The sequence below is a fragment of the Mobula hypostoma genome, chromosome 19 (assembly GCF_963921235.1).
Source record: "Mobula hypostoma chromosome 19, sMobHyp1.1, whole genome shotgun sequence".
NCBI lineage: Eukaryota > Metazoa > Chordata > Chondrichthyes > Myliobatiformes > Myliobatidae > Mobula > Mobula hypostoma.
Genome location: NC_086115.1, coordinates 47814017 through 47835496, shown reverse-complemented (window position 1 = coordinate 47835496; position 21480 = coordinate 47814017). Strand labels below are relative to the sequence as shown.

General features: G+C 39.6%; 2 protein-coding genes across 5 annotated transcripts in view; one reads left to right on the top strand and one right to left on the bottom strand.

Moving 5' to 3' along the window:
- The window catches only part of dock1 (dedicator of cytokinesis 1), a 575517-nt gene that overhangs the window by 252913 nt on the left and 301124 nt on the right, over window positions 1-21480 (top strand). The window lies entirely within an intron of this gene.
- Window positions 1-21480, bottom strand: part of LOC134359016 (inhibitory synaptic factor 2A) — a 53615-nt gene that overhangs the window by 7981 nt on the left and 24154 nt on the right. The gene's annotated exons all lie outside the window — the stretch shown is intronic.

Sequence of the window (21480 nt, the reverse complement as noted above, 5' to 3'; positions counted from 1 at the left end):
TGAATACTTTGCTTCAGTATGCAGCAGTGAGAGGGACCTTTACGAATGTGAGAACAGCATAAAACAAGCTGATATGTTGGAATATGTTGATGTTAAGAAAGAGGACATGTAAGATTTTTGAAAACCATTATGATAGTTAAATCCACAGGGCTGGATAGGATATACTTAAGGTTACTATGGGAATTGAGGTCAGAGATTGGCAATGATCTTTGTATCCTCATTAGCCACAGACTGTAATACTAGAAGATTGGAGGTGGTATACAGTGGTATGCAAAAGTTTGGGCACCCGTATGGGTCCTAGCTATGCCTGCCTTTTTGTTGGCTTTGTGGAACAATCTATGTTCCGTGCCTATTCTGGTATCTGTCCCCCACTTTTCCTTTGCTACATCGACGACTGCATTGGCGCTGCTTCCTGCACGCATGCTGAGCTCGTTGACTTTATTAACTTTGCCTCCAGTTTTCACCCTGCCCTCAAGTTTACCTGGTCCATTTCTGACACAGCCCTCCCATTTCTAGATCTTTCTGTCTCTGTCTCTGTCTCTGGAGACAGCTTATCCACTAATGTCCACTATAAGCCTACTGACTGTCACAGCTATCTGGACTATTCCTCTTCTCACCCTGTCTCTTGCAAAAATGCCATCCCCTTCTCGCAATTCCTCTGTCTCCGCCGTATCTGCTCTCAGGATGAGGCTTTTCATTCCAGGACGAGGGAGATGTCCTCCTTTTTTAAAAAAAGGGATTTCCCTTCCTCCACTATCAACTCTACTCTCAAACGCATCTCCCCCATTTCACGCATATCTGCTCGCACTCCATCCTCCCGCCACCCCACTAGGAATAGGGTTCCCCTGGTCCTCACCTACCACCCCACCAGCCTCCAGGTCCAACATATTATTCTCAGTAACCTCCGCCACCTCCAACGGGATCCCACCACTAAGCACATCTTTCCCTCCCCCCCCCTGCTTTCCGCAGGGATTGCTCCCTACGCGACTCCCTTGTCCATTCGTCCCCCCCATCCCTTCCCACTGATCTCCCTCCTGGCACTTATCCTTGTAAGCGGAACAAGTGCTACACATGCCCTTACACTTCCTCCCTTACCACCATTCAGTGCCCCAGACAGTCCTTCCAGGTGAGGCGACAGTTCACCTGTGAGCCGGCTGGGGTGATATACTGCGTCCGGTGCTCCCGATGTGGCCTTCTATATATTGGCGAGACCCGACGCAGACTGGGAGACCGCTTTGCTGAACACCTACGCTCTGTCCGCCAGAGAAAGCAGGATCTCCCAGTGGCCACACATTTTAATTCCACATCCCATTCCCATTCTGACATGTCTATCCACGGCCTCCTCTACTGTAAAGATGGAAGCCACACTCAGGTTGGAGGAACAACACCTTATATTCCGTTTGGGTAGCCTCCAACCTGTGGCATGAACGTTGACTTCTCTAACTTCCGCTAATGCCCCACCTCCCCCTCGTACCCCATCCGTTATTTATTTTTTTACACACATTCTTTCTCTCACTCTCCTTTTTCTCCCTCTGTCCCTCTGACTATACCCCTTGCCCATCCTCTGGTTTCCCCCCCCCTTGTCTTTCTCCCCGGACCTCCTGTCCCATGATCCTCTCATATCCCCTTTGCCAATCACCTGTCCAGCTCTTGGCTCCATCCTTCCCCCTCCTGTCTTCTCCTATCATTTTGGATCTCCACCTCTCCCTCCCACTTTTAAATCTCTTACTAGCTCTTTCTTCAGTTAGTCCTGATGAAGGGTCTTGGCCTGAAACGTCGACTGTACCTCTTCCTAGAGATGCTGCCTGGCCTGCTGCGTCCACCAGCAACTTTGATGTGTTTAGTGTACTATTTTTGTTTTGTACAATGTTAGATTGAAAAAAAGGAAAGGAGCACCATGCAAAAGTTTGGGCACCCCAAGAGATTTGAGCTCTCAGATAACTTTTACCGAGGTCTCAGACCTTAACTAGCTTGTTAGGGGTATGGCTTGTTCACAGTCATCGTTATGAAAGGTCAGATGATGCAAATTTCAAAGCTTTTTCAATATCCTGACTCCTCAAACCTTGACCCAACAATCAGCAGCCATGGGCTCCTCTGAGCAGCTGCCAAGCACTCTGAAAATTAAAATAAATGTTGCCCACAAAGCAGGAGAAGGCTATTAGAAGATAGCAAAGTGTTTTCAGGTTGCCGTTTCCTCAGTTCGTATGTGTTTAAGAAATGGCAGTTCACACGAACGATGGAGCTCAATTTGAGGTCTGGAAGACCAAGAAAACTTTCCGAGAGAACTGCTTGTAGGATTGCTAGAAAGGCAAATTAAAACCCCCGTTTGACTGCAAAAGACCTTCAGGAAGATTTAGCAGACTCTGGAGTGGTGGTGCACTGTCATACTGTGCAGCGACACCTGCACAAATATGACCTTCGTGGAAGAGTCATCAGAAGAAAACCTTTCCTGCGTCCTCACCACAAAATTCAACGTCAGAAGTTTGCAAAGGAACATCTAAACAAGCCTGATGCATTTTGGAAACAAGTCCTGTGGACTGATGAAGTTAAAATAGAACTTTTTGGCCGCAATGAACAAAGGTATGTTTGGAGAAAAAAGGGTGCAGAATTTCATGAAAAGAACACCTCTCCAACTGTTAAGCACGGGGGTGGATCAATCATGCTTTGGGCTTGCGTTGCAGCCAGTGGCACGGGGAACATTTCACTGGTAGAGGGAAGAATGAATTCAATTAAATACCAGCAAATCCTGGAAGCAAACATCACACTGTCTGTGGAAAAAAAAAGCTGAAGAGTAAAAGAGGATGGCTTCTACAACAGAATAATGATCCTAAACACACCTCAAAATCCACAATGGACTACCTCAAGAGACACAAGTTGAAGTTTTTGCCATAGCGCTCACAGTCCCCCGACCTAAAAATAATCGAAAATATGTGGATAGACCTCAAAAGAGCAGTGCATGCAAGATGGCCCAAGAGTCTCACAGAACTAGAAGCCTTTTGCAAGGAAGAATGAGCGAAAATCCACCAAACAAGAATTGAAAGACTCTTAGCTGGCTACAGAAAGCATTTACAAGCTGTGATACTTGCCAAAGGGGTGTTACTAAGTACTGACCATGCAGGGTGCCCAAACTTTTGCTTTGGGCCCTTTTATTTTTTTTGTTATTTTGAAACTGTAAAAGATGGAAATAAAAATGTAATCTTGCTTAAAATATTAAAGAAATTTGTCATCTTTAACTTTATGCCTTTTGGAAATCAGGTCATCTTTTACTCGTTTAGCTATTCACAGTAACAGAAATTTTGACCAGGAGTGCCCTAACTTTCAGGAAAGTTAATGGTGATAATCCTGGGAATTATAGACTAGTGGGTCTTCCATGGTGGGCCAACTATTAGAGGATTTTTACTGATAGGATTTGCAATTATTTGGAGAAGCCAAATAGTCTGAATTGAGATAGTCAGCAAGTTTTTGTGAGATCCAGGCCGTGTCTCATGAGTGTGATTGAATTCATTGAAGAAGTGTCAAAACAAGCTGATGAAGGTTCAGCTGTGGATATGGATTTTAGTAAGGTGTTTGACAAGGTTCCTCATTCAGAAAGTCAGGAGGAATAGGCTCAAGCAAAACTGATGGCGTAGATTCAGAATTGTCTTGGCCATAAAAGGCAGGGTATGGTTGTAGATGGAGAATGTTCTGTCTGGAGGTTGGTGATCAATGGTGTTCTGAGAGATCTGTTCTGTGACCCCTGTTCTTTGTGATCATTATAAATCACTTGGACGAGGAAATGAAAGGGTGGGTTAGTAGGTTTGCAGATGACACAAGGTTGGTGGTTTTGTGGATAGAGTAGAAGGTTGTTGTAAGTTACAATGGCATATTGATAGGATTCACCTCTGGGTTGAGAAGTGGCAGATAGCATTTAATTCGAGAAAATGAGAGTGATACACTTTGGAAAGTTGAACATTAAGGCAGAGCACAGGGTTAATGGCAGAACTCTTAGCAGTGTAGAGCACCGGCGATCTTGGGGTACATGTCCATCTATCCCTCAAAGTTGCCTTGCAGTTTGAAAGAGTGGTTAAGAAGGTATATGGTGAGTTGGCCTTCATTAATTGGAGGATTGAGTTCAAGGTAATATTGCAGCTCTATAAAACTGGTTAGATCACACTTGGAATATTATGCTCAGTTCTTCTTTAGAGAAGTTGCAGAGGAGATTTACCAGAGTGCTCCCTGAATTAGAGACCATGTCGTATGAGAATGAATGAGCTAGGGCTTTTCTCTTTCAAGTGAAGGAAGATGAGAGGTGACTTTGTAGTGGTATGGTTTATAAGCTGAATGGTATAGATAGAGTGGTCAACCAGAGACTTTTTTCCCAAGGCAGTGGGTAATAAGATAGGTCATAATTTTAATGGTGATTTGGCGGGAAGTAAAGGGGTTGCCAGATGTAGGCTTTCTTTGTACAGAGTGGTGGGCGTGTGGAATGTGCTGTCAGGGGTGATGGTAGAGGCAAATACATTAGAGACATTTAAGGTAATCAGCCCTCCATTTTTCTTTCATCCATGTGCCTATGTGAAGATTGATCTCAGAGTAGATTCAAAGGTTGGCACAGCATCATGGACTGAAGGACCTGTACTGTACTGTTCTATGTTCTAATGGTGAACAGTGTGACATCAAAAGCTCCTGGGTTTTATGCTTCATGATCCCCTAGAAAGGCATGATAAATAAGAATTTATTAACTTTTCCTCTATTAAAATCCTCTTGATCTGTCATTGCAAAAGTTATGCTTCTGTGTATTTCTTGGAAGTTTTGAACCTGTAAAACCAAAGGAATTCTTAGAATGGGAATGTTGAAGATGCTAGACAAAACAAAATTTGGAACTGTCAGAGTTCAGCCAGTGTCTATGTAAAGTAAAACATGATTAATATTTTTGGCCTTTGAAGTTTTGTTGGAATATTCAATATATTTAATAATAAACCGTGACAAATTCATAATTCAGTGCACCATATTACCACTTTTGGGGTTTGGTTCACACAGTAGCATTATTTTAAAATATATTTAAGTTAATTTGCATCTAGCTGGAAGCTGTGTCATAAAGTTTTAGTTTGGCTGTGATTTCTTGACTAGCTGTTTTCCATAAAATTATTGTTATTGTTTTGTAATTTCAAGGTTGCCTTGTATGTTATCAATATGAGTTCTAGAAATCTATGTATTCAAGTTCACATTTTCTACTGACATAATGTCTTTCAAGTTGAACCATTCTAGGTATTAAGATGCCTTTGTAATGCGCTGAAATGGAGACCATCCTCTTGTTATACTGCAACTGGTTACAGTTGAATGGGAATAACTAATTCCATCATTCACAGGTGATTTTAATAAATCACAGCTGTGGAGAAAGAAAGACATGAATAGCAATGTCCCTAACACCGCAACGTTTACAGGATTATAATGAGGTACTGTATGTATGAATGTAATGTAGCTCATAACTTGGTAAACTTTGGAAAAATTATCAACTCTTGTCTTCTACTTGAATCAAGCAAATAATACATTTTGACATAAGTATTTAACACAAACTGCTATACTATTTTTATTTTCATTCTTTCTAACGCGTGAAAGCTTTAGGTGAAGTTGTGGTTAAAATAAGATGGGATCAATTTCTAGGTTTTAATACTTGGTGTCTCTGTTTATAAAGCCCCAAATCCAAACTGATTTATTAATCTCTTTTCAAGATTCATGCACAGATGTCCCAGGTTTCTCAGTTCTTGAATTTACCATTTAAATAATATTGCCTGTCCATATACAGTACTTCCTGTTGAAAACCATTGTCATCAGCTTTACATGTGCCAAGCCTGTGTAGTACCTTGTAGTCTAATATATCCTCATATATTTCTACCCTTTCACATTTTAAAACACCAATGTTCTTCATATATATGCAGTTGAAGTCAGAAGTTTACATACACTTTAGGCAAAACATTTAAACTCAGTTTTTCACAATTCCTGACATTTAATCCTAGAAAACATTCCCTGTCTTAGGTCAGTTAGGATGATTTTAAGAATGTGAAATGTCAGAATAATAGTAGAGAGAATGATTTATTTCAGCTTTTATTTCTTTCATCATTTTCCCAGTGGGTCAGAATTTACATACACTTTGTTAGTATTTGGTAGCATTGCCTTTAAATTGTTTAACTTGGGTCAAATGTTTTGGGTAGCCTTCCACAAGCTTCTCACAATAAGTTGCTGGAATTTTGTTCCATTCCTCCAGACAGAACTGGTGTAACTGAGTCAGGTTTGTAGGCCACCTTGTTTGCACACGCCTTTTCAGTTCTGCCCACAAACTTTCTATCAGATTGAGGTCAGAGTTTTGTGATGGCCACTCCAATACCTTGACTTTGTTGTCCTTAAGCAATTTTGCCACAACTTTGGAAGTATGCTTGGGGTCATTGTCCATTTGGAAGACCCATTTGCGACTGAGTTTTAACTTCCTGGCTGATGTCTTGAGATGTTGCTTGAATATATCCACATAATTTTCCTTCCTCATGATGCCATCTATTTTGTGAAGTGCACCGGTCCTTCCTGCTGCAAAGCACCCCCACAACATGATGCTGCCACCCCCATGCTTCAAGATTGGGATGGTGTTCTTCGGCTTGCAAGCCTCACCCTTTTTCCTCCAAACATAATGATGGTCATTATGGCCAAACAGTACAATTTTTGTTTCATCAGACCAGAGGACATTTCTTCAAAAGTAAGATCTTTGTCCCCATGTACACTTGCAAACTGTAGTCTGGCTTTTTTATGGCGGTTTTGGAGCAGTGGCTTCTTCCTTACTGAGCAGCCTTTCTGGTTATGTCGATTATAGGGCTCGTTTTACTGTGGATATAGATACTTGTCTACCTGTTTCCTCCAGCATCTTCACAAGGTCCTTAGCTGTTCTGGGATTGATTTGCACTTTTCACGCCAAAGCACGTTCATCTCTAGGAGACAGAATGTGTCTCCTTCCTGAACGGTATGACGACTGCGTGGTCTTATGGTGTTTACACTAGGTACTATTGTTTGTACAGATGAACGTGTTAGCTTCAGGCGTTTGGAAATTGCTCCCAAGGATGAACCAGACTTGACATCATTTTCTGGCCTCAATCTGATAGAAAGTTTGTGGGCAGAACTGAAAAAGCGTGTGCGAGCAAGGAGGCCTACAAACCTGACTGAGTTTCACCAGTTCTGTCTGGAGGAATGGAACAAAATTCCAGCAACTTACCGTGAGAAGCTTGTAGAAGGCTACCCAAAATGTTTGACCCAAATTAAACAATTTGAAGGCAATGCGACCAAATACTAACAAAGTGTATGTAAACTTCTGACTCACTGGGAAAATGATGAAAGAAATAAAAGCTGAAATAAATTATCCTCTCTGCTATTATTCTGACATTTCACATTCTTAAAATAGTGACCCTAACTGACCTAAGACAGGGAATGTTTTCTAGGATTAAATGTCAGGAATTGTGAAAGACTGAGTTTAAATGTATTTGGCTAAGGTGTATGTAAACTTTTGACTTCAACTGTAAGCATTTGAAAGAATGAGCACTGGATACATCACTCTCCGGCAGGGGAAGAAATGCACCGGAATGCCATTTTTGACCCTTAGTTGATATCGTTAAAAAACTTGTTTTGTACCAAGGGTTTTGATTTTGCTAACAAGGACAATGCATGACGTTTTATCAAATCTTGAGCTTTATGAGATCATATATGTAATGTTAATTACTATTCCTCATTAACTTATTTGTTATTACATCAATTTTTAAATTGATTAAATATGATTCGCCCTGAAATGTCTGCACTGACTGCTAATAGTGTTGACCTGATTTCTTCTCAATGTGCTCAACGTTGCTTTATAAATATTTAAATGTTTACTTTTGATGAAAGCTTTGTGCATGTGTGCATTAATCTTCCTCTTAAAATGGCATCTGAATTTTCAGTTTGGATCACAAAATTTGGCTAATAATCTCATCTATTTGTTACAACAAAAGGACACTTTTACATTGCATCATTAATTTAGTAAAAAATCCATATTAATTATTAAAACAAAATTTGACACAGGTTTCAAAAGAAGATGTTGTGACGGGTAGTCAACAGATTTGTCATAGAAACAAGTTTTGTCAGAGAAATATTTGTTTCTGAAGTATCTCAGAGTAGGTGACAGAGATAATATAGAGAGACTTGAAGAAAAGATTCCACAGTTCAGGGCTGAGTCAGTTGAAGGTGTGGCTTTGATGATGATGCACTGAAAATAGATGTGCAGTACGGAATATGCTAATGAGCTGGAGGAAGCAGTAGGATAGAAATGACCGTGAACATGTGGGAATTTTAATACAAGATGAAAAGTAAAATAGGGACACTGATTGGGGTTGGGGTGGGGTGGGGAAATGGGTAGCAGTGAGTAGGAGTGATAAATGACCAGGATGGAGAAAGGGCACACATGGATAATGAAGAGATTATGGAGAGTAAAGTGAGGGATGAAAAATAAGATGTGGACAGCCAAATCAAAACATGCTTAATAACTCCTAAGTACTATGGCCATATCTTATGAGATGTAGATGATGTACTATATGCATATCAGTATATAGAATTTTTTGAAGTATTTATTTGTGAACTAACTTTATAATTTCAGTCTTGGGTGCTTTGCAAACTGACGACAATGCTAATTTTGTTTCTGACAAGTAGTTCCACTTTTGAAGTTCACAAAGTCTTAATGCCTAAATTTACAGGAATACCAGAAACAGTGATTGCTTTAAATTCATTAAAGGATGACAGGAAAAATATTCATGGTATTTAAGGTCAAAATCCACATTGGTTATTAAAAAGACCTAATATCAATTTGTTTAAAGTATTGAAAACGCCCTACTACATTTTACAATAGAAATAATGATGGGATAATTCACATGATGGACTATGAGAAAAGGCTATTCAGTCTACACTACATTACTTTGCTTGATTTTGTCATCATTGCCATACATTCTTTCAGTAGTGGACTCTGAATTATAATTGAGTGCATAGGCTTTTTTCCCTATTATTTCCACCTCTTATGCCTTTAAAACATAAATCTGTTTTCTGCTCATTAAACCTACTAGTAGAAACAGTTTCCTAATATATACCAAAATGTTCATAATTTTTAAGGCTTCTCATGCATTACTTCTTACTTAAACTGTACTTGGACAAGATAATCCCAGTTTCCATAAAATTTCTTGTGGAAATTTGGCTATAATTCTAATACTAGTCTGCAGCCCATTCAAGATCTTGACATTTTCCTCTTATAACCATATAACCATTACAGCACGGAAACAGGCCATCTCGGCCCTTCTAGTCTGTGCCGAACTCTTGCTCTCACCTAGTCCCACCGACCTGCACTCAGCCCATAACCCTCCATTCCTTTCCTGTCCAGATAGCTATCCAATTTAACTTTAAACGACAACATCGTACCTGCCTCAACCACTTGTGCTGGAAGCTCGTTCCACACAGCTACCACTCTCTGAGTAAAGAAGTTCCCCCTCATGTTACCCCTAAACTTTTGTCCTTTAACTCTCAACTGATGTCCTCTTGTTTGAATCTTCCCCACTCTCTCTGCAAGCTTTGAAAACCTATCTTATCCACAACACCACCTATCTTAGTATCATCTGCATATTTACTAATCCAATTTACCACCCCATCGTCCAGATCATTAATATATATGACAAACAACACTGAACCCAGTACAGATCCCTGAGGCACACCACTACACACCGTCCTCCAATCTGACACACAGTTATCCACCACTACTCTCTGGCATCTCCCATCTAGCCACCGCTGAATCCATTTTACTACTTCCATATTAATGCCTAGCAATTGACCCTTCCTAACTAACCTTCCATGTGGAACCTTGTCAAAGGCCTTACTGAAGTCCACATAGACAACATCCACCGCTTTACCCTTGTCAACTTCCTTAGTAACCTCATCAAAAAATTCAATACGATTTGTCAAACATGACCTTCCACACACAAATCCATGTTGACTGTTCCTAATCAGACCCTGTCTATCCAGATAATTATATATACCATCTCTAAGAATACTTTCCATCAATTTACCCACCACTGACGTCAAACTCACAGGCTGATAAATGCCAGGTTTATACTTAGAATCCTTTTTAAACAATGGAACCACATGAGCAATACGCCAATCCTCCGGCACCATCCCCGTTTCTGATGACATCTGAAATATTTCTGTCAGAGCCCCTGCTATTCTACACTAACTTCCCTCAAGGTCCTAGGGAATATCTTGTCTGGATCCGGAGACTTATCCACTTCTATATTCCTTAAAAGCGCCAATACTTCCTCTTCTTTAATTGTCATACTTTCCATAAATACCCTTCTTGTTTCCTATACCTTACACAATTCAATATCCTTCTCCTTAGTGAATACCGAAGAAAAGAAATTGTTCAAAATCTCCCCCATCTCTTTTGGCTACGCACGTAGCCGTCCACTCTGATTCTCCAAGGGACCAATTTTATCCCTCAATCCTTTTGCCACTAACATAACTTTAGAAACCCTTTGGATTTATTTTCACCTTACTTGCCAAAGCAGCCTCATATTTTCTTTTAGCTTTTCTAATTTCTTTCTTAAGATTCTTTTTACATTCTTTATATTCCTCAAGTACCTCATTAGCTCCAAGCTGCCTATATTTATTGAAGATCCCTCTCTTTTTCCGAACCAAGTTTCCAGTATCTCTTGAAAACCATGGCTCTCTCAAACTTTTAACCTTTCCTTTCAACCTAACAGAAACATAAAGATTCTGAACCCTCAAAATTTCACCTTTAAATGACCTCCATTTCTCTGTTACATCCGTCCCATAAAACAAATTGTCCCAATCTACTCCATCTAAATCCTTTCGCATCTCCTCGAAGTTAGCCTTTCTCCAATCAAAAATCTCAATTCTAGGTCCAGTCCTATCCTCTTGTGTGATATCCAGAATTGGTAGCTCTAATCTAGTTCTGTCCAGTTTCATTACATTATTCAAAACAATATTTTTAAAGTTTTGTTTGAAACTGTTGCCTTACATTATGAAATATGCAAGTTTGTTGGAACAAAATAAATACATATGTTGCCAGGGGCATAATAATATTTTGTTTATAACAAGAGCATTAATGTAAGTAACAGAAATTATAACAAGGAACATGGGGATTAGTTCATGTTACTCATGAATTATTTGAAATTGTTTAAAATTTTCATTTCCAGTATGTGCATGGAGATTAGAGGAAATTCAGTTTATTTCTCTGTGTTATATAAATTGATCTTTACTGTACAAATGGATAAATTGGTGAATGCAGTGTAATATGCATTCCAATGCTTTTTGGTCAGATATACAATGAATGAATACATTGTGTAAATGGGACTAAGATGAACTATGATGAGTTTAAGTTTCTGTCTGTTATATAATGGTAAATTTCTTAAATATATGAAATTAATTAAAGAAAATATTGTTGGGGATATGACCTCTGGGGTGGGGGGGCAGAGACACGATGCAGGTAGTGCAGCATTCCACAGCTTCAGAGATCCAAGTTTAATTCTGATATCTAGTAATGAGTGTGTAGAGTTTGCATGTTCTTCCTGTAATTTTGGTTGTTCCTCTAACACACCAAAGATGAGCTAATTAGGTGAATTGCTTCTAGTTTAGGTGAGCGGTAGAATTAGAATGTGCTATTAAGGTGCACATGTAACTAAATATTTTGCAGGGAGGATAGATATAAACAAGTTATTTTGAGAGCTGAAAAATTGGCTGCAGTCATCGTGGTTTCCTCAAAGGAAGATCTTGCCTGACAAATCTGTTGGAATGCTTTGAAGAAATAGCAAGCAGGATAGACAAAGGAGAATAGTTTGATGTAATATACTTGGATTTTCAGAAGACCTTTGACAAGATGCCATACATGAGGCTGCTTAATATGCTACCAGCTCATGGTATTACAGAAAAGATTCTATTATGGATAAAAAAAAATTGGCTGATTGGCAGGAGGTAAAGAGTGGGAATAAAGGGACCCTTTTCTGACTGTCTGCTGATGACTAGTGGTATTCCACAGGGTCTATGTTGGGACCAATTGTTTTTACGTTATATGTCAATGATTTGGATGATGGCTTTTCTGCAAAGTTTGCAGATGATACAAAGATAGGTGGAAGGGCAGGTAGTTTTAAGGAAGTAGATTGGCTACAGAAGGATAGGTTAGGAGAATGTGCAAAGAATTGGTAGATGGAAGTGTTTGTCACGAAGTAAATGGTCATGCACTTTGGTAAAAGAAATGAAAGGATTGATTATTTTTTAAAGGGAGAGAAAATGCAAAAATCTGAGGTGCAAATAGACTTGGGAGTCCTTGTGCAGGATTCCCTGAAGATTAATTTGCAGGTTGAGTCTGTGGTGAAGAAGGCAAATGCAATGTTAGCATTCATTTCAAGAAGACTAGAATATAACAGGAAAGATACAATGTTCAATATTTATAAAGCACTGCTGAGGCCTCACTTGGAGTAGTATGAGCAGTTTTGTGCCCCTTAGAAGGGATGTGCTGAAACTGGAGGGGTTTCAAAAGAGGTTTACGAAAATGATTTCAGGATTGACTGGCTCGTGAAATGAAGAACATTTGATGGCTCTGGGCCTGTATTCAGTAGAATTCACAAGAATGATGGGTGACCTCATTGAAACCTATAGTATGGTGAAAGGCCTTGATAGAGTGGATGTGGAAAGGATGTTTCCTATGGTGGGTGAATCTAAGACCAGAGCACACAGAATCAGATTAGATGGGCATCCTTTTAGAATGGAGATGAGGACGAATTTCTTTAACCAGAGAGTACAGCTGTGGAGGCCAAGTGTACATGTACAAACGTATATTTAAGGCAGAGGTTGATAGATTTTTGATTGGTCAGGGCATGAAGGGATATGGGGAAAAGGCAGGAGATTGGGGCTGAGAGAAAAATTGGATCAGCCATGATGAAATGGCAGAGTAGACTGGATAGGCCAAATGTCCGAATTCTGCTGCTATAAATTATGGTCTTACACTGGAGGTGTGTGGAATTGTGAATTTCTGTGTTAACTGTCCTTTCAGTCTGGTCAACAAAATATCCATGAATACTTTCTGAAAATTAGATTTCTGAACTCATTGCTGGAGTGTTATTTCACCAAAAAAAGATGGTAATGAAAGTCAGTTTTACTTTAGGTGGTTGGTAACATTTATGCCATATCCTCACGCGGATTTGTGCATCTGCATCTCCTGTGTCTGAATTCCTCCAGCCAGTTTTCTGCCCATTACCAAAGGTTCTTTCCAATTTTTGTTACAAACCGTGTAATTTTTAAATGTCAGGAGATGTAGATAACAATACACAAAAACATATTCTACATCTCTTTTTAAGCTTTCTGTTACCTTTGATATGGTTGATCATATTTATCCAATGTTTTTTTCTTTCTGTATTCCAATTGTTGGTATAGTACTTTTCCCATTAATAATCTAGTCAGAAGAAATGATTTACCTCACCTCTCACTATTAATACTTGTTCAATTCAGAAAGCTAATCTTGTACTCTCTAGTTTTTAAACTGGTGTGCTGCCTCTTAATAACATTATCGGAAATCACAAAAAGCAGTTTCTACACTTTTGATGAAACCCAGCTCTACACTACCACCACTCGGAACACCTCCACTGGCTAATTAGCTAACCTCAAGGACTTATTGAGTATGTAGAAATTTCCATCAGCTAAATATTGATAAGTCCAAAGTCATTGTCTTTAGATTGTACTGCATATTGCCTTTATGGGTTATATCTCTCTCTGGCAACTGTATGAGATTGAATAATCTCTGTATCAGTTTCAACCCAAAGATGAGCTTCTGGCAATTTAGCTCCACCCTGCCTTGGCTCATCTGCTGATGAAGGATGCATGTCTTTGCTACTATTGAACATGCGTTAAAAGTATATTACTGAGGACCTTTTGTAACTGCTCAGTTACGAAACTGTGTTCTCCGTGGCCTAATTGAAACTCCAGTCCTGAAAAGCAATTATCTTTCTGTGCTGATCTACTGCTTGACCTTCTCGATTCTTGTAAAGTAATTTTTCTAAGGATTCTCATACTTGTTGCATTTGTTTGACTGTAATTCAAATTTTCTAATTTTGTTACCTTGAGCTGACCTAATCTCAATTGTGGTAACTTTTTAATTGTGAAGCCTCTAAACTTTGGAGCTCCCTCCAAAAACTTTTCTGTCTTACGATCTTGACACTGTCCTAAGTGCTTTACAGCCAGTGAAATAATTTTTTATTTTTATTTCACCATCCAGTCACATGTTTTAATGTAGAAAATTATTTTATTGGTAGGTGCAACAACTTCCCACCAGCAGCAATTAACTAGGAGATTAATTGAAGGATAAATATTCCTGGGAAATTTTCCTTTTGTTTTGAATTAGTTGCTTTGGGTTTTTTTAGACCTATTTGAAACAGCAAATATATCATATGTCTTTAGAATTGTACATAGATGGTCCTTACTTCAACTTGTATATTGCTTGGCAACAAGCAGCACATCCTTTTACAATAAGCAATGCATGAAATCTTGCTGTCTCTCATTAGAAAAATGGAAGAAAGACAGAATACTGCAAATGTTGCATAGGTAATTTAAGACCGTTAGCAATGAGCAATTTTTTGAGCAATACTAAGTAGTCATACAAAGATATGAAAAGACAGTACAGTAATTGTTGAATGACAGGTCGATTTAGTTCACTGTATTATTTTGATAGTTGCATGATGCCAGAATAATATGACTATAATCTGTTTTTGTTAAGAGGTCTGGACCAAATTGACTTTTTAGTACTTAGCAATATAATGAGTGCGACGATATATACAGTAACATGATGCTAGGGTTGTTTGGCAGTTTTAATTTTAACTCTTTGGGCACTGCTGGGTTGATGACATACGAAGGCACAGCAGCAGCAGGCAAGCCAGTGACACATTGAGTGGCTATGACACTCTGCAGAAAGGGGTAAAAGCAGGCTGAGCAATAGTGATAGGAGACTCTATGGTAAGGGGGTAACTGGGTGATTCTGCGGCCATGTAAAACATACCAGAATGGTGTGTTACCTCCCAGATGCTAGGGTCCAGGGTGATTCGGAGCAGCTGAAGACAATCCTCGAGAGGGAAGGTGAGCAGTCGGAGGTTGTAGTGCACATTGGCTCCAATGACATAGGTAAAAAGGGGGAAGAGGTGCTGTACAGTGAGGCTGAAGAACAGGTCCTTCAAGTTAAATAATCTGTGCAACATGCCAGTGAGGTAAAAATAGCATGACTTGGCAGATGAATGTGTGGCTGATGAATTGGTGCAGGGGGCAGGGTTTAAAATTTCTGGATCATTGATATCTCTTCTGAGGAAGGAATGACCTGTACAAAATGTTTCGCCTACACCTGAACCAGTGGGAAACCTATATCCTTATGGGCAGGTTTGCTAGAGCTGTTGCGGAGGGTTTAATTAGCAAGAGTATGGGAATTAGAGTGATCGGGCTGAGGATGGGGATGCTACAAAACAAGTAGATGCAATGTGTAGTGAGACTGAAGAAGGACAGGTGGATGACAAGTCAAAATTGCAATCAGTGGAATGAGTTAAAGTGTAACATAGGGGCAAAATTGAAAAAGGGGATGAATACAGGACTGGAGATGTTATATTTGAATGCATGCAGTATCTGGGATAAGGTAGATGATCTTGTAACGCAGTTACAGGTATGATGTTTTGGGCATTATTGAGTCATGGCTGAAAGAAGATCATAGTTGGGAGCTTAACATCCAAGGATACCCATTGTATCGAAAGGATGGGTTGGTAGGCAGAAGGGGTGGTGTGGCTCCCTTGGTAAAAAATGAAATCAGACTCTTCAGAAGAGGTAACATAGCATCAGAAGATGTAGAACCCTTGTGGGTAGACTTAAGAAACTGCAAGACTCTGATAGGAGTTATATACAGGCCTTCGAACAGTAGCTAGGATGTTCGGTACAAATTTCAATGGGAGATCAAAAGGACATGTTAAAAGGGCAATGTTACAATAGAAATGGGGATTTTAATGTCAGGTAGATTAGGAAAATTAGGTTATTGCTTTATCACAAGAGAGGGAATTTGTAGAATGCCTACGAGATGGCTTTTTAAGAATAGGTTTTGGTTGAACCCACTAGGGGAAGGGCATTTCTAGTTTGGTTGTGTAATGAACCAGATTTGATTTGGGAGATTGAGATAATGAAATCCTTAGGTGGCAGTCATCATAAAATGATAGAATTCACCCTGCTTGTTTGAGAATGAGAAGATAAAGTTAGTTGTATCAGTATTAGAGTAGAATAAAGGAAATTACAGAGTCGAAAAAGAGGAGCTGACCAAAATTAATTGGAAGAGGGCGCTAGCAGGCATGACAGTAGAACAGCAATGACTGGTATATCTATGGGCAATTCGGAAGACACAGGATAGATGCATCCCAAAGATGAAGAAGTATTCTAACGGGAGGATAATGCATCCATGGCTGACAAGGTAGGTCAAAAACAGCATAAAAGCAAAAGAGAGGGCAGAAAATATAACAAAAAATCGGATTCTGATTCTGAAACTAGTGCAAAGTTAGAGCATTGGGAAGCTTTCAAATATCAAAAGAAGGCAACTAAAAATGCAATAAGGAGAGAAAAGATCAAATGTGAAGGTAAGCTAGCCAAAGTTTTTTTCTCAGATATATGAAGAGCAAAAGAGAGGTGAGAGTCAATATTGGACCGTTGTTAAATAACGGTGGAAAGGTAGTAATGGGGGCCAAAAAAAGTGATGGATGAACTTAATAAGTATTTTACATCAGTCTTTACTGTGGAAGACACTGGCAGTATGCCAGAAATTTGAGATAGACAGAGTGCAGAAGTGAGTGCAGCTGCTATTACTAAGGAGAAGGTGTTTGGGAAGCTGAAAGGTCTGAAGGTAGATAAGTCACCTGGGCCAGATGGAATTCACCGCAGAAAGGGAGCTGGAGAGATTGTGGGGGCATTAGTAATGATCTTTCAAGGATCACTGGATTCTGGAATGGTTCTAGAGGACTGGAAAATTGTAAATGGCACTCCACTTTTTAAGAAAGGAGAGAGGCAGACAACAGGAAATTATAGGCAATTTAGTCTCACTGCAGTGGTTGGGAAGATTTTGGACTCCATTATTAACCATGAAATTTTGGAGTACTTGGAAGCACATGATAAAGCAGACTAAAGTCAACATGGTTTCCTTAAGGGGAAATCTTGCCTGACAAATCTGTTGGAATCCTTTGAGGAAAATACAGGCAGGATATACAAAGGAGAGTTAGTTTATACTTACTTGGATTTTCAGAAGACCTTTGGCAAGATGCCACTAATGAGTCTGCTTAACAAGATGAGAGCCTATGGCATTACAGGAAAGATACTAGCATTCATTGAAGATTGTCCTACTGGCAAGAGACAAAGAGTGGGAATAAAGGGGGCATATTCTGGTTGTTTGCTGGTGACTAGTGATGTTTTGCAAGGATGAGTATCATGACTGCTTTTCACATTATATGTCAAATAACTCGGATGATTGAATTGATGGCCTTGTGGCCAGGTTTGCAGACAATATGAAGATAGGTTGAGGGGCAGGTAGTTTTGAGGAAGCAGAGAATCTCTAGAAGGACTTGGACAGATTGGGAGAATGAGCAAACAAGTCGCAGATGGGGTATGGTGTAGGGAGAGTTATGGTCGTGTACTATGGTAAAAGGAATAAAGGCATAGTGGAGTGAAAATTCAAAAAACAGCTGCAGGAAGATTTGGGAGTCTTTGTATAGGATTCTTTAAAGGTTAACTTGCAGATTGAGTTGGTGGTAAGGAAGGCAAATGCAATGTTAGTGTTCATTTCAAGAGGACTGAAATATAAGAACAAGGATACGATGCTGAAGCTGTATAAGGTATTGGTCAGACTTCACTTGCAGTATTGTGAGCAGTTTTGGGCCCCATATGTAAGAAAAGATGTGCTGGTATTAGAGAGGGTCCAGAGAAAATTTCACAAGAATGATTGTGAGAATGAAAGGGTTAATGATGAGCATTTGATTGCTCTTGGCTTGTATTCGCTGGAGCTTAGAAGAATGGTGGTGATGGGGGGGGGGGGTGTTATTTCATTGAAATCTACCAAATATTGATTAGCCTATATAGAGTGGATGTGAAGAGGATTTTTGCTTTAGTGGGCGAGTATGATCAGAGGCCAGAGCCTCAGATAGAGAGACATGCATTTAGAACCGAGATGCGGAGAATTTTCTTTCAGCAGAGGGTGTTGAGTCTGTGGAATTCATTGCCACGGATAACTGTGGAGGCCAAGATATTGAGTATATTTAAAGTGAGGTTGATACGTTCATGATTAGGCAAAGCATCAAAAATTAGGGGAGAAGGCAGGAGAATGGGGTTGAGAGGGGTTATCAATCAGCCATGATGGAATGGTGAACAGGCTGACTGGGCTGAATGGCCTAATTTTGTTCCTATGACTTATGGTCTTATTGTCTTAATTTAGCATTGATTGTGAAAATTGCAGGAAAACCAAAATCATGTTTTTCTCCACCACTTCTCACTAACTTTTCAGAATAGAAAGTTATTTGTTGTTAGGTAAATAAATGATTTAGATGATGGAATAGATGGCGTTATTGCCAAGTTTGCAGATGATATGAAGATTGGTGGAGGGGCAGGTAGTGTTGAGGAAATAAGCAGGATGCAGAAGGACTTAGACAGATTAGGAGAATGGGCAAGAAAGTGGCAAATGAAATATAATGTTGGGAAATGCATAGTCATGCACTTTTGTACTAGAAATAAATGTGCAGACTATTTTCTAAATGGGGGAGAAAATCCAGGAATCTGAGATGCAGAGGAACTTGGGAGTCCTTGTGCAGAACACCCTGAAGGTTGACTTGTAGGTTGAGTCAGTGGTGAGGAAGGCAAATGCCATGTTAGCATTCATTTCAAGAGGTCTAGAATACAAGAGCAAGGATGTGATGCTGAGGCTTTATAAGGCACTAGTGAGGCCTCACCTTGAGTATTGTGAACAGTTTTGGGCCCATCATCTTAGAAAGGATGTGCTGGCATTGGAGAGGGTCCAGAGGAGGTTCACAAGGATGATTCCAGGAATGAAAGGGTTATCATACGAGGAATGTTTGATGGCTCTGGGTCTGTACTCACTGGAATTCAGAAGGATGGGGGGGGAGGGATCTCACTGAAACCTTTCGAATGTGGAAAGGCCTAGACAGAGTAGATGTGGAAAGGATGTTTCCCATGGTGGGAGAGTCTAGAACAAGAGGGCACAGCCTCAGGATGGAGCGGCACCCTTTCTAAACAGATGCGGAGAAATTTCTTAAGCTAAAGGGTGGTGAATTTGTGGAATTTGTTGCCACAGGCAGCTGTGGAAGCCAGGTCGTTGGGTGTATTAAGGCAGAGTTTGATAAGTTCTTGATTGGACATGGCATCAAAGCTTACGGGGAGAAGGCCAGGAACTGGGGTTGAGGAGAAGATTAAAAAAAAGAATCAGCCATGATTGAATGGTGGAGCAGACTTGATGGGCCAGATGGCCTGATTCTGCTCCTATGTCTTATGGTCTTATGCTCTCTATTTGTAGGCCAGTTGGTTTTATTCTGCTTTCTAGCTCAAGTCATTGTAGGTTTAGGAAACTTGAGGTTCAATATGGAGTATTGTCAACTATCGCTTCTTGGGGCATAAAGCTGAGTCACTCTGCTCATCATATAGAATGATTTTCAAGAGCAGGGAGTTATTCCCAGTCTATTGGCTAATTTTAATATTAATGAAATTATTGGAATTATTATCAGTTTCTGAGAGAGTTGTATATAATTTGGCTGCTATATTTCTTCTGTTACAACAAAAAGTAGTTAGTTGACTATTGACCATTTTGAAGTAGAAAATGCATTATATAAATGCAAATGTTACATTCCTTCTCTCTGCAATAAAATTGAGCATTTTTAAATGTGCCAGACATGGTGTGCTTGCCAAAGGATGACAATTAATCTTAGTATTACATCCATATTGCTCTCCTGCCTGATCTGATTGACAGTAAGCACTATGTTGACAGTTTGTAACACAGAATAACCTCAGGCTTTATTTACAAGTAAGAAAATTAGACAGGCACAAGTGGAATGAAAATGAGATTGCTGGAATTCATGAAGTGTTAAATTAAGGTAGTTGGGGGCTATTTCATGTTCTTCAATGTACCATGATGTAATTTAGTGTGATGTCCATTGTTTTGTTTCTATGTGGATGTGGAGATATTTCTGCCCATTGTAGAATGGCAGAAATGTAGAATTCATTAATATTTGTTACCGGGAGCATGGCCTAGCCACATGAATGGAACTTCCATTTGGAATATGTAACAACTCTTAATTAACTGATGCTGCGACCCATTAACACATTTCAATATGAGTGAGACAACCAGAGTTTTACAGCAGATTTTTATCATCCCTTATCTTTTCAAAAATAATTATCTACTACTGGTTTGTGTAGCATGTGCACAGTAGTTATGTTGCTGGACTCATTCCGGGGCTTCTGACCTGGAGACACAAGTTAAAGTTTTATGAATATAGCAGGAGAATGAAAAAAAAAGCCAGTTTTAATCATGAAATTAATTAATTTTTGTTTTAAAAACTCTTGTTCATCAATGGCTTTCATGTCTTTACCACTTACGACCCTTTGTGACCCCGAAGCTCTTAACTGCACCCAGTTGAGGGAGAACTAAGAATGGGCAATAAATGTTATTTTACCCAGCAATGCAAGATCCTGTGAATGAGTAAATAAAATAAATTGCAATTGAGTCTGGTTATTTGCACCTATAATAAATGTGGCAGCCAAATGATGCTGAACTGGTTCCCAGAAACAGCAGTCTGATACATCTAGATAATCTGTTTTTGAATTTTATTGAAATTTTTCTTATCACCTGAAATTGATTGATTTTTTATTTATTGATTGATTGATTGATTGATTGCAGTTCATTGCAAGTAAGGATCCATTAAATAATAATATACTTGGGCCAATCTGCCCTAAAGAGACGTCTTCAATATCCTTTCTGCTAAGACCTCCAAATCCACAAGCGGGATAAACAAGCTATTATCTGCAGATAGAAATCCACAGATTCATTTAGGAAGTCACATACTTTGCTTGTACGACACCAGACTCCCAAAATACTATTCCAAGCTCTGTTCAGTAAAAGATTACTAGGTGGACAGAGGAAAAGGTTCTAAAGAAGTGCAACATCTCCACAAACTCAAGCTTATAAGAATGGCATTGATAATCTCAGATTTGTTAGTCAGGAGCACGAGTGGTAGAAGGAGTACACCATCATCCAAGCTACCACCCTCCTGCCTCATCAACCACCTCTTGTCCTACCTCTGGCAGAGTCTGTGGGTTCCACGGTGGCTTCATCAGCCATCTCAGAACCCGCAGAACTGGAGTCGAAGCAAGTCACCTCAATGC